The sequence below is a fragment of the Alligator mississippiensis genome, chromosome 8 (genome assembly GCF_030867095.1).
Source record: "Alligator mississippiensis isolate rAllMis1 chromosome 8, rAllMis1, whole genome shotgun sequence".
NCBI lineage: Eukaryota > Metazoa > Chordata > Crocodylia > Alligatoridae > Alligator > Alligator mississippiensis.
The window spans coordinates 76,651,160-76,678,211 of NC_081831.1; the positions used below are offsets into that span (position 1 = coordinate 76,651,160).

The following is a 27,052-nucleotide window of genomic DNA, read 5'->3' on the forward strand; positions in this document are numbered from 1 at the left end:
AAAAGAAAAATACTGTAACTTTAGGAAGAGCTGATTTCTGTTCTGTTCACCGGATGGAAAAGGCATGTCCCCGAGAACAAATACAGATCTTTTCTTCCATTGGAGAAAACGCATTTATTGCTTTCCTTCAGTTTAAACTGCACCATCCTCTAGCACAAATCTTGCTGCCTTTGAACAATAACTACCTGGCTAAAAATACCCTATAATATATATAGGTCATACTGTTACAAACAGTGCTGAAGCTGAAATCGGAGACTATATAAGGCAGGGTGGCAAAAAAGAAAATGGATGGGACAATTAAAGCTTGTCACCATGGCACTTGCATTGATAACTGATGAAGGGCTAGGTTGAATCAGCCTTCCAAACTGTGGAAAAGTTTCCATTTGAATGTTTGTGCGGACAGAGTTAGGAGAAGCCCCCTTGTGCTATTAACACCCAGACACTGGTGTCGAGGAAGAGCCTGGCTACACTGCAGCAGGGATTTCATTCGTGGTTTCTTCCCTGGGAACGTAGGTCTACAAAAGGACTTGGGTGGCCTTGATTTGGAGTCAGGCAAGATTTAGGTCAAACAAGCAGTAAAACGCCCCCACTATTTTTTAGTGCGGGGACACTGACATACAAGACGCGGAGGCTGGCTGAAGCACGGTGATTATCATGTTCCAGCAGACTCGATGAATATGATATTGTTTTCAGTATTCAGATTTAATTGAGTCTGTTGTGATGCACTCTAATTACAGTGCATCAGAGCAGACACCTGGCTTGTGTATAGGCACCCATTGGTCCAAAATGTCAATTCTCATAACTCCCCCGTCAACTGTGACCTAACCCCAGAGGTCCTTAAAGTTTGGTGATGCCTCATGTTAAAATTCCCCAGGTGCTTAATGTTCTGCTCAGAAGCCCCCTGCTCCGTATTATGGATGCCATGGGGAAGCACTTCACTTTCCCCAGCATCATAAAGGAAACTTCAGTGCTAAATGTATGGCATCAGGGTGCTCAGTGTTGCAGTGGCTAAATCTCTTTGGGGATTGAGGTATGCCTCTACAACATACATAGTTCATAATATACAGGGGCTATCACTCACTATCTATGAAATATATTGAACATAAATAACTCCCCACATCCCAACATCTCTTTTTACTTTTGAACATTTTTTTTTTTTACCTTTAGAGAGCTCAAATCCTTTACACAGCTGGAGGCTTTGATGTCGTAAACCCAAGATTACAATTTCACTTCATGATCGAATGGCAAGGGAAACTTAAATGAGAGGGGGAAAATGCAGCACCATCATCTCTGATGACCAGCAGCGAGTGAAAGCTGAACCCAGGAAGCCGAAGGCCAAAATATCTGCACCCAAATCTTTCTTTGCTTCCCTAGCTACAGTGTTGAGTGACAGCTGGTCTTTTTAGCTAGACATCTCATCATGGTTGCTGTTGAATGCAGAAGCCATTTGGATTCCTATTTAGGACCGGTGATAACAATTCTAGTAGATTTATAGCAGGGCCTGTTGGCTGGCTAGGAGAAGCAGCTCTCCGGGTAATAGTCCTTCTGCATCCTCCTTCAGAATCACTTATTTGCTTGTTTGCTTTCCTGCACTAACTCTGAACCTTTTCAAATCTATATAGATCATTTGCATCATTCACATGCCAAAAGCTGCCTCCTCTGCTGAGTTTGTTGCCCTTCAACTCTTTAATAGCGCGTTACAATAGCCTGCTACTCAACAGGATCTGGCCCAGAGTCTACATCAAGAACTGCCTGGCAATTTTTTCCCCCACCAGAACACTTTTGCTGTTAATTTTGCCCGTTTTGAGGGTAATGCTCATTATTGGCAGTTTGATCATCGTTTATTTACTTTTGCTTTCCGTATTGTGGTAGCACCTGGGAGTCCCCTGGCTGAGGACCCTGCTGTTTTATTGTTCGCTCGTGTTTTGTTTATCCATCTGCTTGTAATTTGCTTGTGATTGGGATGTTTGTAACGAGAGCATATTTTCCTCATTGGTGTTTAGTACCCTAAGTGCGTTTGCAAGGAAGTGCTTCATATAAATAAGATCGTTAGTGTGCCGGGCATTGCACAAACACAGACCACTGTTTGCCACAAGTAACTTGCAATGAGATCTAGGGTTTGATGAGGTGGGACGACGTTTGGCCTGGAGGTCAAGGTGGGAAAGAACTGTATTTATTTAATATTTGCCACTAGATTGACAATGTCCATGTCAGGTTCTTGCCCGACATAGGTTGAGGCAGCTGTGCTACCGTATCAAGCCCCCTAAAATGAGATTTACCCTGGAAATGCTGACAAAACCTTTATTTTTACAGATGGCACCATGCATTGCCTTAAATACTTGTTATGAATGTTAATATGTTATCTCAAAGGTATTTTTTTTCTCCTCCATGTGTAGGCAGCCTGTGACAGAGCCTCAGTAATACAAGCTAACAAATGCATGAAGGCACAGTCTGCTTATGTGAGTATTACAATGATTGGCATTTCTGCAAACAGCACATGATAAGTGGTGCAAATACATTTTCAAAGCTTAATCAATACTAGGCTCTTTGATATTGCTGGGCACTTTGGGAATAGATGATTCCTCAGCATGCCAACTAAATAGTTTTCCCTTGGTCACATGGCTGTGTTTCAATCGATTTGCATTGGGGAAACACAAAGCAAGGGGCAGCATACTTGTGTTTTTAGGGTGGCATTCCCCCATCCTGTGGATAGTCTTTGCTAAGGGGAGGATGAATGAATTTCACTACCTCAGCAGTGGCCAGCACATAACCTATGCGCTGTTTAATTCCCACCTACCGTAAGCCCTGAGCTGTTAGCGTATTCAGGAAAATAGGATGTCTTTGGATGTCTTAATCTGAACATAAATGGTTGTCTTGGACTTTCTCTGTGTACCGGGTGACAGCAGGCAGGGAGTCCCTTAACTTACCTTACCTGGTGGGCTGAGTGCTACCAAGTGAGGTGTGCCTAATAGCAGGTCCCTTGGCTCTGCCTTAAGATGCTCCCCATCTACTTCAGGTCCACTATGGGTCTCCTCTCACCTGAGCAGTCGGCCTGTGCAGTGCAGTGCAGAGTGGTCCTTGCATGGCCTCCTCCTCTCCGGGTGAGCTTCATTCTTACTGGGAATATTCCAAGTGCCCTTGCCATGTGTTTGCTTTTCAAACAACACCAGTTGAAAGAGCTGAACTTTGGCAGAGTTTACAATGAACTGATCACTAACAATTAAGAGGCTACAAATTCTCAGCAGAATCCTAATGGTGTTGAGAAATGGCTTGTTAGTTTGTCCTCCATAGTGTAGAAATCTGCAGCCGTACTGACCCCATGGAATAGATCTCTGGCAGCTGGCTGGGTGTAGATGGCAGGTAATGATTTATTTAATCATGCTCTGTAAAGGCACATAGTATGGAGATAACCTTTGGCGGGGGATTCTCTCAGATACAAAATATAGAAACTAGTAGGCGTCCAGAAGACAAGAGAGCAGAAGTGTTTTAGGTGACTTGACCTGCATTTAATGAACTGCCATCAGCATTCATGCAAAACTCCCACTGATGTCAATGGGAGGTCTGTGCACGGCCCCACTGCAGCATATAGTCTGATAGGCATTGGCGCTAATTCTGCTCTCGTGACAGAAATAGCTCCTCTGAAGGCACCGAAATGCTGTCAATATAAAATTGCTGAGAAGTCTGGGGTTCTTGTTGCTAATGGATGTAATGGACTTGTTAATGCAATGGATATACATGCAAGGAAAAGGAAATGAAACTAAGGAAATCTAGTATCAGGAGTTGCCTTTATTTCTGTCAAGACTGTATTGTTTCAGTTGTCAGCTGCTTTACTTCCAGACATTGCTTCAGGTCCCTGGATGACAAGAAAAAAGATTCGAAAGAATCAGCTAAGGATAGCACAGAGAAACTTCCACTTATTTTTAAAAAATCTCTCTCTCTCTCTCTCTATCTCTCTCTCTATATATATGGATATTCATAGCCTAATAACTTAATTATTAGTCTTAATATCATGCTGAATAGTGCTCAACACATTGATCAGTACAGGTGAACTCGGCAGGGTTCCTGTAGGAGACAACACCACTCACTGGGTGCATCTACACATGCACATTTACTGCTCAGTAACCAAAAATTACTGCGCAGTACGGGTGTGTGTCTACACATGTGCACCTGTACTGTGCAGTAACTATGGCGATTTACACCCACTTAGTTACTGTGCAGTAAGGCATGTATAGACTGCGACTTGGGAGTAACTTTACTCCCTAGTCACAGCACGCACAGTGTTACTGTGCTGTAACGCCTACATGTGTAGATGCCAGTCTAACAACTGCTTACTGAGAAGTAACTTACTTTGCAGTAAATGCATGTGTAGACATGCCCACTGTGAGCCAAGGGATTTCACAGGCTGACCTATAGGTCTGCATCCTCAGTCAAAACTCCATTAAGCCAGAATTGCGGTGTGCAACAAAATACATTCTCTCCTGCATTTAAATGCATTGGAAAAGCTGGAGACTCACAGTTTTTTTAAGGTTAATTAGGTCGTGCCAAGAAGAATTAACTGGAGTTGTTTTCTTCCTCTCTCTCTTTTTATAAGAGCCTTTATAATTACCTTTATCTCTATTGGTTTGCTCATCTACCTTTTTTTCCCCCTGCAGGGCAACATAAAATACAGCATAAAATACTTTTCAGATTTGTTAAAAAACATTTTGATCAATCACATTAACAAATGATGTACAGATTCTGATTAAGTTACAATGCCCACGCTGCATGATAATTTATGCGCCAGATCTTTATATATATAGCTATGAGCCTGACTGTTAATCTTTATTTAATGGTGTACTAACGGTATTCACTACTACGGTGCTAAATGAGAATTTGATTTTCAGTTGCTTACATCTTGTTTGGAAAATAAAGGAAACAGTAGCTTAAGGCACCCCCATTCAGCAAGTATTCAGGAGGGGGCTACCATTTTAGCCAGCCTAGTCTTTCAGGCTCCCTTTGCTCACCTGCTGTGGACCGTACTCTTGATTCAGGCATATAAATAATCTGCTTCCTTTCCCACTGAGCTTGGATGTTTGCCTTTGGCGACATGAAAGCATGACTCCTTGTCTCCATATATGGAAAGCAGTCAAGTGACCTGACTGTGTGCCAGCAGGAAAATCACTTCTATACACCAGAGAGGGCTCTCAAAACCTGACTAACCCTGCCAGCACAGGCAATCCACCTACAGGGAAACACGCAGGGATGGCGATAATAGATTTAGATGAGGACTGACTGCCCTTTCTGGTGTCTGCACTATGATTTCCCCAAATTTCTTCCATTTCCATATGGATGAGGATGAGGTTATTTATTTGCTTTGCTTACCGTGCTTAGGTTGAGCACGCACAGAAAGGCATGCACTGTTTTGTCAGCAGGAAACACCATCATTTTCCCTTTACTCCACCTTGGCGATGAACTGATTTTATATGTATAAATTGGAGCAAGAGAGCAAAAGCTACATCTGTGCATCTCCCTTCCCCACTCCAAACAATTCCCCCTCTTTGCATTTAGTCCTCTGCTTCCCTATGTGCTTGTCTTATGACAATGTGTGTTCCTGTTATGCACTGTTTCTACAAAGCTACAGCAATAACCCAGAGGAGAGGTGGATGGGGAAATGCCCAGGCTGTAACAAAGACCGAGTAACTTCAGGAATCATACTGTTTCCCCTTAAAATAGTGTCTCTTTCAGTTTCAAATGAAAGACATAGTGTCTCATTCAGTCTCAAATGAAAGCCACTTCCAGTATACTCTTGTTATATTACACACTTCAGCTCTCAAAGGGTGTATGTACATAAGCTATGTTAATGCGCATTAAACTAATTTAAAGATGGTGAATTTAGGCTAAACACCTAAATTTAATACCTGATATTTAGGCGCAATTAGTTAAAGTGCATTAATGCACATCTAGATGTGACCCACCCTAGATTTAGCGCCGGGTTTGCCCAGCCACTAGAGGCACATGGCAAGGCTGCAGAGACTTAGCATTAGTGCCAAGTGTATGCACATGTAGACACCTGCCAATAATCACTTAATGCACATTAGTTTAATGTGCATTAAATTTAGTCATTCTTAAATGCATGTGTATATAGGCCCCAAGTGTAGTTTTATTTGAATTTCTTTAGCAGCTGAATCTCTTCCACATTTCTGAGCATCCTTTCCTCCACATCGGTTCTCTTCCTTGCTGAGCTGCACTGAATGCAAACTGGCAGGGGGGAGAGAGCATGGAGAAGAGAGGAAGACAGGTCACAATATTGCCCAGCCATGAATTCAGCTTGAAACAGGTATAGAGAAGGAAAGGAGAATTTTTTATAAGAGTCGGCTACAAGAACCTGGCAAAACTAGGCTAACGGGGGAGTGTAATTGATCTCTGAAATACATAAGGGGGATCTCTGAAATACATATGCACCAGGAAGGCGCTACCACTTCCTTAATCCAGGTCTTACAGGCTGAATGCAGGAAAACTCACACATCCTCACCTTTCCCGTTAAATCTCCTCTCCTGGAAAAGAAACAGGCATCGTAGTCAGAAGGAGCCTCTGACTCTGGATATGGGAGACATGGGATGAGGTTGGGGGCTATAATATTAGCTAGAGATATTTCATCATTATGAGTGAGAAATCAGTAATAATAGGTGAGAGCTGGAGGAGATACTATGCTCAGTTCCAGGTATGTATACCATCACATCTCTGCACATTGGGTTAAGTATATTATCTGCACATTTCCTCCCAAAATGATTAGCAGTGAAATAGTTAGAATTGCTGATGTTACATTGTCAGAGTCAAGACCTCAGCTGGGATGTAAGCAGGGAGCCATTTGCAGAGTTTTAAGAGCTGTTATTCCATGCAGGTACCTGGAAAGATGGATCAGCTTCAGGTGGTGACCTGGACTATCTTCTGGGATAGGGAACTTTTCTCCCCGTCCTCAATTTTGTGGGTGCAGATATAGCACGTCTCAGACCACCCAGAAACAAGGCTTGCTTTGCCTCCTGAAAGTGTTTCACACTCGTCTGTCACGTAGGACAGGCAATGGTGTTAGTGTACAATTGGTATACTTGTTTTGTTGTGCTTCATGCATTTCCCAGCTGATGCTATTTTACTGTTCTCCCCAGCAGTTGCTTCAGCACAGGTTGATTTGGGGTATCCAGAACAGCCCATGTGCTCTGAGAGTTTATTAATTTCAGTAAATTCACACAACACGCCCGGTCTTTGCTGTTCTTGTTGCTGACACTGCTCAGGCATTCTGCTCTAGCAGACAAGTGTCAGTTGTGTTGTGCTCTCTAGAAGGCCAGTTTGCATGTAACCCACTTAGAAAGGGACTTTCAAACCTAGAAAGGAGAATTTTAATGGCAGCTGGGTATCTGCTTCCTTCAGGTGCCTTTATCGATCTCAGCCTTAGTACTTAATTTTGCAATGGGTAACATATGATTTATTATTTACGTTGTCATTATGTCTAGTTCTGGTTCAGAGCCCCTGGTGTGATGTGTCTGAACAAAAAGTTGGTCCATGCCCCAAAGAGCTCACATTCTAGGTAAGATACGTGTAGTGATTTCATGATTATCAGGGCAGCCACCAATGGTTTGGCTCAAAAAGAGGAGAAAATCTACTCTGAAATGTATGATGGACTTTTGATTGATACTGGAAGATAAAATGCAGAAATTGCTCATCTGGGATCATTATAAATAAATAGCCTTCTATGTGGGTAAGCAACGCAATAGAAAACTCCCTCTCTCGATACTGCGTTGGTGGAAACCCAGCCTTTCTTGGCTTCCAGGCCCCTGGAACAAATTACCTTATGAACAGGCAGAATGCCATCCCAACAGATGAGCCCAGGTAGGCAGCCGAAATACCATGTAGGATCATCAGATGTGTTTGTTAAGGTCAAGTCTTCTGGAAAGCCAAGTGGCAAAGGCAGTCTGTCTTAAGCTTCTGTGCCTGCCATATGTTAATTGGATAGACTAATGCCTCTTTGGTGCTCAGCTGAATGAATGTCCACAATTTAGCTTTGCAAAGGCAGGCCATCTCAGCACTTCCTATGTAGTACGGGAATAGGGGAATTTCCTATGTAGCTAATGTTTAGTGAATTATGGAATAACCCAAAGCAAAGGAATAATGCATGTGTGTGTTTGTGTGTGATTACGTGTGTGTGTGTATGTGGTAATGTGTGTGTGTGTGTGTGTGCATTATGATTTGAAGCAGTGAAGGAGTGAGGATGGGCCATTTGATGCACAGAATTGTATCTATTTCTCCTATATCTTAAAGGAAAATAATCACACACAAAGACATATGGCTTGTTTGATAGTATAAATGGTAGGGGGCAGTAGGAGCAAAAGGAAAGGATTCCTCAGCTTTCCCCAAATGAACCCATCCTGTGTGTAGCTCTGCCCCTCTCTATCAACATTTCTCCCTCCACGGCCTCCAGCCATTTCCAAAAGAGTTTCTCAGCCCCAGAATACGCTCTTAAAAGGCTTGATTTTGAGAGCTCTCTACTGAGCAGGGATGCCTATGGAATACACAATTTGCCATAAAAATATTAATATACCAGGGTAAATCCTACCTGTACAACTACTTTCTGTGGCATGGAGGTGTCTGGGTGCAGGCCTGCCAAGTACTTTTCTGCTACTAGAGCTGGAGTGAAGAAACATGGCCTTGTGGCAGCCTCCCTCCCCATTACATTTCAGTCCTCCTCTGTTTCTTGGGGGGCTGTAATGCAAGCCAGAATACTGGACATGTTGTGCGATCAAATTTGGAGACAGCAATGTTTCATTAGATTCTGTGCGCTGTCATCCTGTGTGCAAATGTCACAATCGTCTCTGTTATGTTATACATAAGGAGCTTTAAACCCTAGTCGGCATCATGGGGATTGAAGACAGCAGGGGACACTGGAAGGATTCTGGAAGCTCTGGGTATTCCTGCTTTGAAAGGTAAGTGCAGACCTAGAGGACTTTCTAGGGGGCCTTTCTTCTGCCAGTGCCAATAGCTTACGCTCAAGAACTGCAAGTCCTACGACTGTTTCTGGGAATAAAAAGGGTTTTGGTAAATATACAGCTTCTCCCTTATTATTTGCTCTATGCGGGGAACAACAAGAGCCCCATTGTCCTCTGTTCCATATCAACAGGACCTAGCACAAATGAGGCCTCCTACATTAGATACAGCGATGACAGACCTTGCAATTTTCATGCTGTCTGAAATCAGTAATAAACTTTGACACATAACTTTTTATCCAGGAGCAAATAGCTCATCAATGACTCGAAGAAATACGGCTCCAGCTGCTAAGGTCTGACTTACCGATATGACAAACAGATCTGCAGTTGGGGTTGGTTTGTTTACAGGTGTGGTGGCTGCTGAGAAGTCAATGAAAGCACAAGTGGACCCGTCTGCACGGCACGTATGGGCAAAGGGATCAGCCTACGTAGTTGTGTGATGCATACTAACTTGTTTTATAGTGCTCAGGCATGGAAACTGCTGTAACCTGCTCCACTTACACTGACGTTCCTCGCTCAGTTGTTGGGACCCAAGTGTCATTACTGAGCGGCTCCACCCTGCACGTTCTCTGCCGGTGCTTTTGGCTGTGAAATGGTACCCTGTGGCTCTGCACACGTGCAGGTGCGTCCTAGCAACTGCACACCCCAAAGAAAAAAGATGGGGGTTTCCACAATACCGTATCTTCTCTTTTTCTCACGTGTGCGTGCATGTGTGCATGCATGCATGCACACACACGTGCACACACACACACACACACACACACCATTCTTTACCTGCTTTCTCTTTCTTCCCTCCAGTATAAATTGAAGTTAACTCCTTTCAATCTCAGCAAGCTAAATCAAGATAAAAAGGTTAGTCTGCTTATCTACATTAAACTATTTGAGGACAAGATCAGATAATATGGACTACTTAACCCTGCCCTCCTAATCTGGACAATCTACACTTTCTATTTAAGACTATGCAGTATTTGGGTCAAGAATCTGCCTATCCATAATATGAGTTTATAGTATTAAGAAGTGATGCTAGCCACCAGTAGGCGATACTCTTACCTTTGTCCTTAATAACATCTCTGCTGAGTGGGGTTGAATTTGTCACTACAAATGCTCTTTTGCTGATAGGCATACAACACCCCTTGGTTTTTTCTTCACTGAAGTAGCAGTTTAGTTCTGGCAATCTTCCATTTAGGCTGTTAAATTCTGCCTACTGAAAATCGCCCCTTTACTTTATGCCTTAGCATATTTTATGTTACTGATGCAATGGCTTTTAAAGGGCTGCTTCATTTTATCTCTGCAGATGGATGCATTCCAATGTAGGGTGAAATTTTTCTTTTTTGTGGATAAGCCAAAATGTTCAGGAGAGTCTTTTCCCAGTCCTTTGATTTACGCAGCTAAAACTTTATGCCTGCATTTTTGCACACTTAGTTTTCAAGCCTGCATTTTTTAATTCACAAGGACTTTAGTGTCAGTGTGCAGAATAGGCTGGCTCTTGATCAGTCGTTCAGACTCCTTGCAAGGGCATGACAAAAAAAACCTTAAAATGATATTTTTAGCTATGCATGAGCTAATGCATGTGAGAATGTCGGTCGTCCACCAGCAGAGACTTTGCACATGTGAAAATATAATTACTATAAAGAATCTACAGATAATTTTAGACACCCGAATTTGGAAACCGCTTCAGAGAAAATGCCCTGTTATTTACAGTCCATCAGAGATAAGCAACCAAGTATACAATCTATGGAGAGGGTTATGCCTTGATTAGGGCATTAGCCTATTGTGGGAAACCTGAGTTCAGTCTTCCTTTCTGACCTTGGGCAAGTTACTTAGCCTTTCTATGCCCGAGTCCCTAGTTTCACCTACCTTATGGGGGCATTATGATACACTGAAGTTTTAGACTCTCAAGTTCTAGGGTATTGGAGGACATCAAAGAAGTTCAAATAGATTTGTCAAGAACTGTAGGAGGTGGGAATGACTGGGTCTAGGAAATACATATACTAAGTACTATGGTATGCAAAAGTGACTTTGGTCATTAAAATTATATAAAAAGAAAGAGTGAGGGTTCCTTTTTCATAGGCAAAATATGTTGGTTACAGAGCATGTAAGATGACTAGAAAAACAGTGTTCTTTCCTAACATGTTACAGAAATGAATCATGAACCGGTTGTCCCTGCGAAAGAGTCATATTGCAAAGGTCAGCGTCTGAAGGGTGCACATTCCCTGTAAGTACCAGCCAGGTAAATTTACACTTCCAAAGAGCTGAATTAGCTTGTCCAGTTTGATTCTTCAAGCTGTTTCCAACATTTGTCTGCGTGATTTCTCACTTAATTTCAGTCCGTGGATCCTGTTGCCCTTTGGCTTCTGATCCAAAGCCTACGTGGGCCAAAGCAAACTTAGGAACATAAGATGGGAAGGGAACTTTCAGGCCATCAAGCCCTCCTATCCCAGGCGTCATGTCAGAAAATCCCTTTAAAAAACTGATCAAGCTCCATTTTGATGTGGTTTTGATGTCCCTATGACTTCCAATGGAAGCTGTTCCAGGAAGCGCATTCCTATTGACAGTGTTTAATGTTGAGCCCTGGCTGAGGAGAGCTGACAAACAGCCGACTCTTGAGTTCGTTCTCTGTACCGTACCTAGGTGAAACAGCAACGCATGAATTTCCCATGTAACATCAACATCTCCATAATGACAGGCCCTTGATGTAAAATTTCTCGTCCTTTTAATTAGTGTTACAGAATCCCAAAGAGCAAGTGCCTCTGCCAGGCTTTACACCCAGCAGCGGAGAGCAGTGCCCTTAGGTACAAAATAACACTGAATAAAGAAAAAGCAAGTGATGCATAATAGACAAGAACATCAGCCTGCAGCGCTTGCCTCGGGAAAGAAGCATCTTCCACAAGCACAACATACACACGCATGGAGAAAAGGCCTTTCAGGGAGAGTTTAAGTCTTTCTCATGCCTTTTTGTGGTCTGGTATGTGGAGAGCCAGTTCATGCCCATGTGTGTCTGGGAAGTAGAGGAAGAAAGCTTTGCCTTGCTTTACTGTCTCCTGTGTGGGAGTAAACTACTGTTGTAACACTAGACTGAAGAAGAGGACCAGTCCCACCCAGTGTAGGAGCCCACGTAGCAATGCAAAGCAGATGGATCCTACTGGTACGTCTTTGAGCTTGGTTGCCCAAAGTTTCCCAGTTCAAGTTCTGGGCGGTGGGTTTGATGCAGCACTGGTGGGCTTCTCACAGCAGTGTTGTGTCGTAGCAACAGTTAGATCATGTGGGGCTTCCACAATTGACAATTAATGGCCTGGTTTTGTTTCCTTTCCATGGGCACCGTGATGGAATTGCAATAGAAAAGTATAAATTAGCATGATATATATTTTTAATTTGCTTGTGTTGTTTTAATTGATGACTGTTTACTCCTTTGATAGATGGGGTTTAATTTTAGCACGAGCGCTGAAAGGATTAGTGCTTGATGCAAATGGATAAAATCCTCCCCTGTGCAGAGAGACAACAGGGAGCAGAGGCACCACAATGTACTGCTTAAGTAGACTTTGAAAAGGGATGACTTTCACTCAGGCAGTTTGTCGAGGACAAATGTTTGTACCTATTCACAACTCCCCACTTCCTCTGTGGTGAGGGAGCAGATGGAAGCTGTCCTTTCCCTTTGCTTTCTTATCCAAGGAAATCAAGGGAGCAGATTATTTGCACTTTAGCTGCATTCAGTATGGGTTAGACCCTAACCCCTGTGAAATCGGTGAGGTTTGCAGCAGGCTTGTCCTAGGAAATGCAGACTAATTAAACAGATCAAATGTAGCTAATTGTTCGAATAGATCCATGATACGCCTCTAGGAAAACGTCCACTTTTGTATTGACCTATTGGAGTTGGCTGGCTTTGGCCTGGTCTTCTAGTCTGCTCATAGGTGATATGCCTCACAAAAAGGCTGTGTCTGGATAAAAATATTGCAGAGATGCTGACACACACATTTCTCTTCTTTCCTCTTTTTCTTTGTGAAAAAGAAAATTAAGGCAAACAAACCAGTCCACCCCACTCTGAAAATCTACATGACATGAAGGTATACGCAGAACAGGGAGCATGTCGACATGAGACATTTACTCTGGAACTAATTAGCTCCACAGTAAAGTTATTAGGCTGCAGGAAACTAATAAACTCCACCATAGGACAGTACTTGTTAGCACAAGTACTATCTGGCAGCGGAGTTCTTTAGTGTGCTGCAACACATGTGTAGATGATGAGGGATCTGGCTGGGGCATGATGGTGCTTCAGTGTGGCGGCTGCCTGCTGGCTAGCCCTGCACTGGAGCACCCTTGTGCCCCAGCCAGCCCCTCTGCAGTACATTGAGCCAAGTTGGAGTAGTCCCAGGCTGGCAGACTGACCCCCCTAGCAGCTGGGGCTGTTCTGACCCAGCTCAATGTGCTGCAGTCCTAGGCGCACATTCAAATGTGACACCCAGGAACAGTAAAAGCCAGCTTGGATTGCACCAGTTCATTGCTTTGAATTAATTGCATGTGTAAATGCACCCAGGGTGTAGCAAGACAGTCCTGGAATTTTAACTTACACCATTTTGTCCAGCCTCCACAATCAAATCCATCGACATGAGCTTTGAGTTGCTTGTCATTTTTCAGTCCATATTTGGTAGCTGAACATATTTTTTATGTAAGTTTTTAGGCTAAATTCGAAGTCTGCTGGGTGTTTTGTAGGGAACAATATCACCTAAGACTGGGAGAGCACTCTGGTAGATTTTTGAACAGCTTTATTATTCTGTGCTTTCAGGCACAGACTTGATTGATGGAGCTACTAAAGAATAGTTGCTCAGTCAACAACAACAAATTGGGCCTGATCCTGAGCAGACGTTCATAGGCATCCTTTCACTTTAGTCAGTGGAGTGACTCTGATTTATACCCACTGAGCACGTCTACACATGCCCCCGACTGTGTAGTCATTACTGTGCAGTCCCAGTGGCTCATGGGTTGTTTCCGACCCTACTGCGCAGTAGCATTAGCATCATGGTTCATGTCCCACTGACACTAAGTCACCTTAGTGATAAACTACATCACTGTAGCGTATCGCTACGACAACGTAGCATCTTGTGTAGATGCACCCACTGAGGAATTGGCCCTGAATTTTTACAAAGTAAATTTGTACACTGAGCTTTGTGTTTGGGAGACGTGATTTCTGGTTACACACTCATATTCTTGTGTCTCTTTGTATTTGGAATGTAGCTTCCATGCAATGCATGGGGTACTCAAATGAGTTGTGATGTGTTATATGTGTGTTTATTTTTCCCCATCCCTAGGATGAGAGCTGTATATAAAAGGAGCAAAAAACCTGATTTAACTTCACAGAGCTCCTTTGAAATTAAATGAGCTACACCACTTTATACCAGCTGAAGATCTGGTCAGAAAATATAAACTGAAGGGTTTTACCATAAAGACCACAAAATTGACTAATAAAATACACATTACACTAGAGGCTGAGCTATATTTTTGTTGATCTTGGCATCTAGTACAAGCTTTAGAGTATATATGTATTAATAAGATAACAAATACATAATGGATGTAGCACTTACCACTCTGAATAGCAGTCCTTGAATTAAAAAAAAAAAAGTCCTGATAATACATGCCATTATTTCTTCCTTTTATACTAATAAACCTCCAGTTCATTAAGCTATTGCATGCAATATCTCATCTTACAAATAGAACCCATAATTCAGTCTACTCCAGGGTTGCACATTCTTTAAGTCTACAGACCACATTACCAGAGCACATTTTATCAATAAGCCTTCTGTTTGGGGGAGGGTTTAAGTAAAGCAATATGAAATGCAAGAGATTTTCTTTGTCAGAGGTCATTTGTTTGCTTCAATATTGCTTTTATTCTATTTGTACATTCTCTAAATGATGATGATTATGCAAAGCCTGTGGTTAATCGTCCTGAGCCCTTTCAAATGAACTTTCTTATTTTATCTCAAACTTTTCAGCGAGTGAGGTTTTAGAAGTTATGATCTCATTTGGTAAATGAGACTCTTATGGAATCCAGGCATGTATTTATCTGAAGGGTAAAAACTCTCTCTTGTTTCCAGTGGAATAAATAATATAAAGAAAAAAAAAGTTGACCTATAGTATGCAGCCCTTAAGCCAGAAGATGGTCATCATTACCCTGGTCAGGATTGTCCAGGGCTGGGTCCATCTGATGCAGGGAGCTGATAAATCATTTTGCCTGTGACAGCTGCAAAAATCAATCTTGCAACCTCCTTTGAGTCCCTAGGACTGCTCTCTTCCTCTGGGCTTAAAGCTGACTTGGCCCTATCTGTGCTGTATTCAGCATGTTCAGGTGGAGTATAGTTGAAAAACCACAGCACAAAAATCATAGAGGGGCAAACAAGGCAGCTTATGGCTAGTCAAAAAAAGCAAAGCATTTCCAAGCTCACATCAAGAATGCATTTATAACCACAGCCTATGAACTGTTGTTTGCTTTGTACACAGTGTGATTGATGTTGGACACTGGTGTATTAAATAGGGAATTCAGGATATTTGGGGGTCCCAGTGTCAGAGAAAAATGACAATATGGACATAGGAGTATAAATGATGCTTCCCATTTGAAGCTAGAGAGCCCAAGATGCTGTACTGCAGGTGACTAACACAAACTGTCTTGTTTGTAAAGGCAGTCCTGGGTCACTGCAGCTATCTCACTGTGGTCCCATACCACTTGTAGGGGTAAAGTCCAGCTCCACGTTGGGAAACAGGCAAAACGATATAGCCTCTCACTTGTAGGTGCTTGGCTCCTGCAGCTGAATTTATGAATCTATGTTAGACCCTTGTATGGAGTGACCAGAGTGGCAGCATTGTGAAGCCATTTCAAAGGCCGCAACTCTGCATTGAATGGGCTCAAGTGAGCTAATAGGAAATGAGGCCTGAATTTCTATCTTTTTCTCGTGGACCTTGGAGCTTTGGCAAGGCTGGGGTACAGATTCCTGTAACCCCTTTCTTTTCCAGGTAACTAAATCATAGAAAATGAGGGTGGGAAGGGACCGCAGGAGGTCACATTTAGTCCAACCCACTGCTCAAAGCAGAACCAGCCTCCATTAGATCATCCCAGTCAAGGCTTTGTCTAGCCGGGTCTTCAAAGTCTCCAAGGATGCAGATTCCCCCCACCTCTCTGGGTAACCTGTTCCAGTGCTTTACTACCCTCCTAGTGAGACAGATTTTCCTAATATCTAACCTAAACTTTTCTTGCTGCAACTTGAGACAGTTACCCTTTGTTCTGCCATCTGCCAGACTGAAAACAGTCCAGCGCCATCCTCTTTTGAACCCACCTTCAGGTAGTTGAAGGCTGCTATTAAATTCCCTCTCAGTCTCCTCTCCTCTAAATATGCACAGTTCCCTCAGTCTTTCCTCATAAGTCATGTGCCCTAGCACCATCACTATTTTCATTGCCCTCTGCTGGATCCTCTCTAATTTGTCCACATCCTTTATGTAGTGGGGGATCCAAAACTGGACACAGGACTCCAGATGTGACCTCACCAGTGCTGAATAGAAGGGAATAATCACTTCCCTAGATCTGCTAGCAATGCTCCTACCAATGCACCCATTATGCCATTAGCCTTCAAGTTCAATCAGGTTGCCAAATGGAAGTTGGTCACCGTGTGCTTGTGCAAAGATTCAAGGAGATGCATATTAACTTCTGAAGAACCGCATGTGGCTTCAGAGCCACAGGTTGGCCTAGTGCAACGGTGGCCAACCTTTTGGACAGGTGTGCCACAAATTAAGCCCTGGCCCCTTCCCTAAGTCGCCTCTGATTTCCACCTCCATGACAAAATTGGTGCCCTGAGGCACTGGAGTAGAGGGGTGCGCAGAGCCTCTAGTCCCATGGAGTGGAGGGACAGGATGCTGTTGTGAATGAGGTGTCGTTGCCAAGAGCCAGGTTAGCTCTTCCATCGGCCTGCAACCGCCACAATTTGATATGGCAAGCAAGGATTCAATGCCCTGAATGCAACAGTGGCTGCAAGGCTAGGGAAAGGACATCTGCTTTTGGCAGTGGCATCTGACATTTTTTCCCCACGGCAGCATCCATTGCATTGGGCCAGGGGCCAGAGACCCCTGTCCCATTCCAGCATCACCCTTTCCTTAGCACTGGGACTTGCGGACCTGAAAGGTGAGGGGGTGGGTATGAGTTCTAGCTTGAGTCTTTGCTCCAGGTGAGGCAGAAGCCTCCCTCTTGTACTGCCCTCCCTCCTTTTTTCCAGTGGCTGTAGAGGTGGTTCAACTTCCAGAGAAGCACTGAAGACAGGCCTGAAAAATGCTGGGCTTATGGCTTCTGGTCAAGCCCTGGGCTAAGTTTCACCCAGAGACTCAGTTTCACCCCCTTGAACACAAGGGGAAATGGGATGTGCCTAGAGCCCATGCTTTATGGCTTTCCTATCATTGGGGGCACTTACTTGTGTATTTTGTTACCAGCCTGCACACCTACATGGCTGCCTACATGGACACGAACAGAACTCCTACCTGTGCCCGAGGGTCGAAAATGCCATGCCGACGACCAGCTCTGGCACTCGGCAGACCAGGAAGGGAATAGCTCGCCACTCCTAGTTACCACTAAAATCAACAGTAATTAGCAGTGTTAATACTTTAGTGAACCTGGCATTTAGCTTGAAAAAAGAAAAGAAAAGATGAAAGCTGGTATTTTTATGTAATCCTTTGACTCCAGGAGCTGGTGAGGAGCCCGCAGAATGGGTGACTTGCTTTCTGACACCATCTCCTGCAACCAAAGACCACCAGCCCCATAAGCACCTTCTGAAATGACCGTGCAACCAGAGAGGAAAACAAATTATCCAACCTTAACTCAAAATGCTAACTGGATGGATTGAGCCCATAAACAAGCTACCGACCAGCCTCATTAAAAGTCATGAACTCAAACTGTTTAGTGGGTCTGGATCTGTCCGGCCCCTGTGGGCTCATCTGAATCTGTCAGCTCCAGTAGGCCATACAATTTACCTCTAACTGGGGCTGTGTTCCTGCAATATATAGGACCTGATATTTAGCTCCAGCATGGTTGATGGCTGGACTGCTATGCCCCCTTGTGTTAATCAGAGAATACACTCTAATTGCCTAGTATGAGGATGCCCACTGTAAGCTATAGGAGCAAAAGCACTTGGCATTTCCCCAGTATTGATTCACAATGATCTGCTTTGCTCTGATGCCATTAGCAGGCTGACTCTTTACTGGAGGGAGCAGTGATTTCCCTCCCCCCCAAAAAAAACATTTCCATAAACTGGTTGGTTCAATAAGCCGCAGGAATAATTTATCATCACCTACATAGCACACTGCAGTCAACCAATATTATTCTAATGATTAACAAAAGAAATGAGAAAGCTTAGGACACCCATAAGCATTTTCAAGCCAAAGCACTATTAATAGTGATTAAAAAAAATGTACCCTTCCAGATGCAAATACGACACTATTGGATTTGCATGTATTATAGTCCCTCTCTTAATCTCACAATATTTCCTCAGTCGAATATGCAGTAATGTAATATAAATGATAGTTGTCACCTAAAGGAGTAAAGCAATACAGCAAACTTTTCATCAAGCTTCATCATCATAATGGGGGGTTGTTTTTGATAGTAATTACAGATTACCAACAATGAATAAGGTCACAGTGAAAAACATCATACAAACAAGTCAGGGAAGGATAAGGTTATAGTACTGCAGATTTCAGAGACCATTTAGTGTGAATCTGGTTTGCTGAAGAAGTGAACGTCAGCTAGTTTTCGTTTCTATGAAAAGGCAACATCTGTCATAACAGCTTATTGCCACCCTTATTTTCACTGAGACCCATCCATATTATAGTTAGAGTGATACTGTGTTTGGATAAATTAGCTTGTCTTGTGTTCGGGGCTGCCACATTAAAATGAGCAAGATTGTGGATTTTGATGGGGTGTCCTGCTGCTCCTGCTGGGACTTACATAAAAAAAAAAAAACAACCCAGCGGTTCCTGGCCAGGGCACCTTGCTCCTCAGCTTATGGTCAGGCCAGCAGGCACATTTGGGATCTGGAAGGGATTTTTCCCTATGGTCAGACTGGCAAATGCTGGGAGGGGAAGGTTGGGGATAGGGTGGGTTGCCTTCCTTTGTAGCAGGTGGCATGGTCCTCTTCCTTGGGCATATTTGAATAAGCTGCAGCTGTCCTTGCAGTGCCTTCATGCTCCTTGCTTTTCCTGTGGCCAGTTAAAGGGTGTTTTTGTTGTTTTAGGCATTATGACTGATAGTTGTGCATTAGAGTTTTTCCCAAGAAGAAAGGTTTAGCTAGGGATGACCCTGCCTCAAGTAGGGGTTGGGCTAGAGAACTCCACACCCCGAGTCTTTTCCAGCACTACTTTTCTATGATTATACTGCGGTTACAAAAATGGCCATAACTACAGTGTAGACAGGCCCTTGAAGAAGAGCATCTAGCATCAGCTGTATCAAGCTAGGTATTGAAATAGTCTGTATTATAATAAAGATATTTTCAATGTATTATCACATTTTAATGTGGTTATTGCCTTTGTAATTTTGTTATCAGCATGCAACCTTGGTGCACAATACTGAAAAAGTGCCACTGAGCTGAAATAAAAAAGAAATGAACATGTTCATGAGGAAAGATGGCACAGTACTCCTTCAAAAGTCAGTAATGGATGTTAGTTGCTGTATATAGGGCCTCAGGCTTCAAATACATCGGCAAATGAGTAACCTTACTCCCTTGAATAGCCCCTCTCCATTGGAGACCAGTAAGAACAGTAGTTGCTCCATCCAACACTGAATTTAGCTCAGGGTTTCTTGGCTCTCACATTAAGTTAGAAAAAACTCCCCCACAAAAACACAAAGCAAAACAATGTGATTGCTATTATCTTTTAGCTCTCTGCCTTTTATCAGAGAAAGTTTTAATGAGAAAGTTTAGCTCATCAATGTCTCTTTTTCTACTAATTAAGGGAAAATGCTTTCCTCTGCAAGCAGTTTTCTTTCTTTATCTTACACTAGTCACCTACTGTTTTGTGTCCATGAAAGGTGCCCCCTTTCTTTATCTGTTTTATTGACATGTACCACATTTAGATTGTGCAGGGGTAATTTCACCTGACATTTAAGAGCCTGTTCAATGTGCATATGCCCTGTTTGATTTCCAACATGCTACAGCAAAAGAATTGAGCCCATATATGTCTTTCCAGGAGCAAGGCTTGGTCCGGCCTACATTTGGAAGCGTAGCGATGTAATTGATGATGGAATCAGTCGCTTCCAGAACAGAGTCTTTGTGTTCTTGCTTATGGCACGAACCGAAGCCACATCAGAGACAAATCTTCACTCCTGGTTTTTTTTATTCTTGAAGCTTTATCATGAGTTGAGCCGGTTGTTAACAATCAGAGATCAGTCAGAGCTTCAGGACGGTGCTTGCTAAGTTGGTTCGCTATGGGGGGTTAGAGGGAGAAGCAGCTTCTCTTATAGCGCTCCTCACTTTTCATTATATGCCATGGCTATTTGGTAAACTTACTCAGACCACCGTTCTGTGCTGGTGTGTGGGCTGCTTTCCTAAACTTGAAGCAGCGTGACTGTGGCCCCACAATTGAGGTGTATACACTATGATTGGGGTGGGCTGTTTAAGCACAGGCCAGTTAACTCACTTCCCAGGCTAGTTATCTCACTTCCCAGGCTGTGACTACCCTGCTTCCCATGTAGGAGGCAGCCTGGATAATGTTCTTGGGGGTGCTGCTGCTGTTGAGCATAGATATGGGAGCATTGTTATGCAGATATGACTAGAGAGAGAGAAGTTGTGACCAGACGGCAAATCCAAGCCAATCTGTAGTCACCATACACTAGCTGAGAGCTTTTACCTTTGGGGCAGATCTGCGTTATGTGAATTTATGCTGATTCTCTGGATAGTCTAGTATCCATGGCTGGAAGACCCTTTTGCAGCAGCACCAGCAGCTACAGGAGAAGAAGTGATCAGCCTCTGCCCACTGCTCCTTGTGAAGACCCAATATGTTCGTTTTGGGACACTGCGAATGGCATCCGCTACGTGCAACCAGAGGTGTCGTGGAGAAAGTATGGGAGTCAGGTTATAAACAGGCCAGAGCCCCTGGAAGATCCTCTATAGCAGGATCTTCATAGTTTTTATCTTTGTGGACTTTGCAACTGATACTTTTACCTGGACATTTTATATTTTTAATTACAAGCTCTGTTCCAGACACACATCTCTCCTTTCTACAGCTCTTTACCACCCCTCCTTTCTTGTCTATGGCTCTCCTATTCCTGCTCCCCCTGTTTCTTGCCCTCATTCCATTTTAATCCATTTAATGACCTGCCAGATCCATCACCTGAAATATTAATTTTATTGTTAAAATTAATACCCATAATGGATGCTCTATCTTCCAGTCATCACCCTGACCCACTTATTGGTATCTGACTACATGCAGCATTAAAACCTAGGTGGGGAAGACCTCTTGGGTCATGGAGTTTGGATCCTTACTATATATAAACTTGTCAAATAATTCCTTTCATAAACTGATAAAGCTCCATCTCCAGAGCGGATAGATATTTAGCCCCAGAGCTCCTAATGGAAAGCTGTTACAGAACTTCACCGCTTCTAATATCCAGCCTAATGGAAAGCCTAATAGCCTTCATTTCTACTCATTTGTTCTTGTGCCAAAATTGTCCTTTAGCTTAAATAGTTCTTTTTCCCTTGAGTTTATGCCCCTGATATGTTTGTAAAGAGCAATTGTATCCCTTCTGCTTTGCTAAGCTAACCAAGCTATGCTCTATTATCTCCTTTTATATGGTGCGCTGTCCTGCTCGCTAGCAGACTTTCTCTGCATTTGTTCCCATTTGCATTTAACCTTCTTTACCTTGGGTGACCAGAATTGTACACCATCTTCCGCACGAGGGCTCATCAGAGCTTGCACATTAGTACTTCCTTGTCTCCATGGGAAATAGCTCTCCTTACACATCCTGATACTTGTCGGATAAACGTGCTTTTTTTCATGGTTATGGTGTATTAGTAGCTCATAGCCATCCTGTGATCAACTCTTGTACCAAGTTGCTGTCTTCCCTGATGTTTCTAGTGAATAAGTACCCAGATCATTGGAGACATTCTGTTAGTCCCCACGTGTATGATCATCCTTTGGGACTACTGAATTTCATCTGATTTATGTTCTGCCAGTCCTCACTGGAGGATGGTCTGTTCTTCTTCTGTATTGGCAATGACCTCCAGCTTTGGGTCATCAGTGAATTTCATCAGCACATGCCAGTTTGGTCTGCTAAGATCATTAGCCCCAACATCAATCCTTAAGGAGCTGCACTTGTAACCTTCCTCCAGATCAGTACTTTCTCTTTCAACACTACCCATTTTCATCTTCCCATTAGGCAGTTCCTTGCTGACCCTCTAGCCTTGATGCAACTTCTCATCTCCTCTAGCCCAGCTAGCAGTTTTCATAGTGACACTATGTAGCATGTGTTGCTAAAGTCCATATATCTGAGATCTACCTCATTTTCTCTGCCTATAAAACCAGTTGATATCAAAGAATGCTATCTGTTTACTCTAATGTATCTTGGATAATCTCACGTTGCATTTTACCCTCTTTTCCATTTATCAATTTCTCTTTATTTTTTCTTTTCCTTTAAAAAGCTGCTGTCAAGTCTTGCATACTATTTAAATCAAAGTCACAAAATTACAGTGTTCCAAATCACTTTTTCTCCCCTTCCTAAATATAGGCATTTTATTTGTTATTCCTCAATGATACCATCCTAATCTAATAGATATATTACTGAGCCTTGCTACCAAATCTACAATTGTATGTCCCATTTCTTTTGGAGTCCTGGAAAGTAGATTATTCATTCCCTGTGTTCCTTGAAGTCACCCTAAATCAAACTCTCAGTTACCACTGGCACCTCAAAATTACTGGCAAAAACACAGCAATGAGGCTAAGCATTACAGAGAAACTTGCTGGAACAGCCTGGGGAAGTCATGCTCCTACCCTCTGTAGATCAACCCAGGCCCTAGTACTCTCTACAGATGAATACTATGCTCCTATCTGATGCCAAAGCCCTCACACTCATTACATTGACACACAAGTTAATGCCACATGTGAGTAGTAAGTGGTGGTCTAAAATCCTGCTGCTTCCATGGCTACTGGTGTTATGAAATATCACTCCCTCCATAGTGAGAAAGGATTTGGCTGTACTTTGAGAGTATGAAAAGATCATGAACTCCCGTTATATGAAAATATCACCCACCCACCAAGATACAAGCTTAAGCCAAGGAAACCTTTCTGGTTACATGAGCTCCAACTTTGAACAAACAGTCTGGATGCTGGGAGCCGCTGGTGCGAAATCTGTCTGCAGCAACAGCATGCAACAAAAATTTGGTCGTGAATCTGACCATCGAGTTTGTGGGGTTTTGCCTGTAGTGTAAATAGTGGACCATGCAGAACCACATTCATATAGGACACAGAAAGTGTGCCTATTTATTGAACAAATGAGGCATCAAGGATCCTCCAAACTGCATATGTGTTGAGGTGCAGTCAATGAGCCACAATGTAAACTCCAACCCTGAATGTGTATATCATGGAGGGATTGAAGCAATCCACTTAGTTGGCCTAGATGTCATCAACTGCCTATCAAACCTCAAGATACAACTTGAACTTGAACCTTCTTTGCCATTGCTTGCTCTAGCCAGATGAAAGAAGAAGGGGAAGGGGAAGAGTCATTCCCTCTGACTGGGACACGTCAAGCTCTTTGAGTTTGACTTCTACCTTGGTTGCTGTAATTTCTGTTTCCTTACCCATTAGCCATCTGCCCTTGTCTCCAAATTCAGTATCATTTCCCTTAAAGAAAATTGAGGGGAAAGTAAATTATTAATCTAATACTTGGGCCATAGCACAGTGATCCCATCCAGGAATATCTGGACTTTGCTATTATTAGTAGCATTTGTTTTCCAGTCCACATTTGGGAATTTAATGTCTCCTGTAATTATACCATTTCTGGGCATATTTTTTTCTAATATCAATAATATCTATACCCTGCTCTGACTGAGGTTTCCCAGTGCAGATTCCCAATAGAATCTCTTCCTCAAAATGAGTCTTACCCAGACAAATCCTGTTTTATACATATTGTTTTCTTGTTCCCTTGCTATTACTTCACAAGTGTAGGTTTCAGTCCTATGTTCTCTGCTGAACAACACATATATTTCAATGCCTGTCTTCTAGTCAAGATTACTATTTTTCCATGTAACGCCAATACTTATAATATCCAGTTGTCTCCTCATGTTACTTTTCTTGTTTAGGGGTCTGCCCTCCACATCCGCTTGCTCAGTGAGAGTGTGTTACTCTTGAGTTGATCATGCAAGTCCCCCTCTCTTTTCTTCCAGCAGGATCCCTTATGAAATCCACCATCCTCTCCAGATGTGCCCCTAATCCTTGGATCTTCTTGTCTGTGATCTCCATCAGATGAAACTGGTTTGCGTTAATACCTTCCATCAAATACTTATTCAAAGGCAAATTACATCACATAACTTCTGTACCTGCTATTCCTCATTGTTTCTGAAATTCTTTGGTTCTTCTTCTTGGCTGCCCTAGTCACAATCCCCATTTTCAGGATGGAAAAAGTGAGACTATCTCTAGTATTGTGTTCAGTTGTAGTGTCCCCTCTTCAAAAACGATGTTGACAAATTAGGAGGAGTTCAAGAAAGAGCTGCAAGGGAGAACTGAAGATGACAAAACATGTTTTATTGTAAAATAAATGTAAGAAGCTCTTTTTATTTAGTGTGTACAAGAGAAAGGTAGGGAGACTTGATCATGGTCTGTCAGTACCCAAAAGAGGAGGAGGTTTTGGTAAAAGAAGTCTCTTTAATCTAGTAGAAAGGAAGCATAATGTGAACCAGTGGCTCGCAGCTGAAGATAAGTTCAGACTGAAAATTGAATGCAGGTGTGTAACAATGAGGTTGTTACGATATTGGATCAACTTGATATGGTGCCTTCTCCATCATGCAGTTTTTATATCAAGTCTTCATGCTTCCCTGAAAGACCTTCACTCACTTAACCAAATGCTATCAGTTTGACACTGGGTGAGTGGTGCTATGGAGGAGGTGAAATTAGGCTTTCCAATCTATGCTGTAACCCTTCTTACCAACCTTTGTCTGAGTTAAATTTAAAAAATGTTAGTACAAGAGTGATGCCACAGCTGTCTTGCTTTAAATTTAAAATCCATTTTTATAAGCCACAAGCCACGGTTTCTTGCATGTCGGGAAAGCTGTTAGGAATATGAGGCACTATTACAATATCTTAATAAAAATAGTTCAATTGTTGCTTGTGAAAATCCTGAGGAAGGGGTAAAGGCAGAGCATATTAGAAATAAGGTCTGTGGCTAGGAAACTTGAAGTGTAGGTTGTGGAATAAAATTTTATCCTGTCTTCCCAGGTCTGTGCCTGGAATAGTAAAAATAAATTGGAAAACCCATGACTTTCTAGATTCATCCCTTTCTTAAACCTTATTTCTTTTTTAACAGCCAGGGAACACATTTTAGAATTAGTCTGACACTCATGATGGATATTGGCACTTAAATTTAAAAAAAAATTTCTCTGTGGACTTTACCAGCTTTCTACTCATAAATACTGTGTTTTATAGCTGTATTTTCATGTTTTCAAGTATACTGTCTGCTAAGGCACAGGTTTTATTTTCTGATTTAATTTGTTCTCCAGAATCTCTAGTCTTCAATCAATGCACTAGATGATTATATTATTATCCCAATAATGAGATTCAACATGATTAGTGTCAGTTACCTATCTGACCTCTTAAGTAGGTTAATTGGCAACTCTGAATAATTATCAACAACCTTACCTTGCTGCCTGAGCCTTAGAATATAGAAAGCACAAAGGCATGGAAGAGAGACAGTTCTGGGACTGAACTTGAAACCTGTTCAGTGTGAGGAAAGCAAACTTTTTCACAAAAAAACACCTTTTATGTAAAATGCAACAATTATTTTCTGAAATACGTTGTTGGCTGATAAGGTTTTGGTCTTGTAACAATTTGTATTTTTGCTCCTCTGTGCTCTTCAACGGGGTTTTTTCAATACAAAGAAGAAGCCATGCCATGTCCGAAAAATAGGTTTCGTTTTTCAGTCAATCAGGTTTGCTTGGGTGCATCATGGTATACTCTCAGCGTCTTCGGGAACTCAGTGGGAACTGGCTGATACATATCTTCTGAAGAAATGCTTTAAAAAAAAAAAAAATTTAAGGACCATATTTTTGAGCACTACCCTACAACCTCAAGAGCCAGAAACTTCTTTAAGAAATAGGTTCACCGTATTCACATTCTCAAGGAGCCGGGGCTCAAGCAACACAAGTAGGAGTTGGCAATGTTGGATTCTGTGCTCCTCTTGTTATTTCTTTGTTCCCTGTCTGCCTAGTTCATATTCAGAGAAAACAAAAACTAATATTCATCTTTTAATTAAAAAAGGAAGATGAGGGAGAGGTGAAGAAATACACTGCGCTGTGTAGATGACAATAAGGTAAAAAAGAGAAAGACTACATAATAGATGGATGACTTCGACAAGCAAATCTCCCAAGAATCAAGGCCAATAACACAGTTCTTGTTTCCTGTTGACAGGATATTTTTTCTTCAGCCAGGCTTGCAAGGCTAGCTATGGGAGAGCAAATGGGTTCTGTCTCTTTTCTGACTCATGTTTTATCATGAAAGTAACTAATTAGGAGCAGGTCCAGCATGTTTGCTCTTTGAAGTGATTAAAAGGTTAAAATCCTGCTTCTTTCCCTGGATGCAGATGGACCAAAATGTTACAGAGTCCGTGTAGACCTGGCATCCGTTAAGTTGTCATAATTCAATTTAGAGGGGTGCCAGCTGCCCTGTTTTCTGCCAGAGCAGAGGAGTGTTTTTGAAGGGAAAACAGGGAAGGGAAGCAGACTGTGGCCGGTGAGTAGAAACCAACTGGCCCACTAATAAATCCCACCAATCACTTGGGAACCCTGCCGAAAAGTGCAGGGTCCAAGTACATGACAGCA

The 27,052-nt window shown here is 42.5% G+C and overlaps 1 long non-coding RNA gene across 1 annotated transcript in view; it reads left to right on the forward strand.

The window, feature by feature from the left end:
* LOC109284444 (uncharacterized) overlaps window positions 1-27,052 on the forward strand; it is a 42,406-nt gene that overhangs the window by 5,533 nt on the left and 9,821 nt on the right. The window contains exon 2 of the long non-coding RNA XR_009464018.1: window positions 2,397-11,229. This is a non-coding gene — a long non-coding RNA (uncharacterized LOC109284444). The remainder of the gene's footprint in view (window positions 1-2,396; window positions 11,230-27,052) is intronic.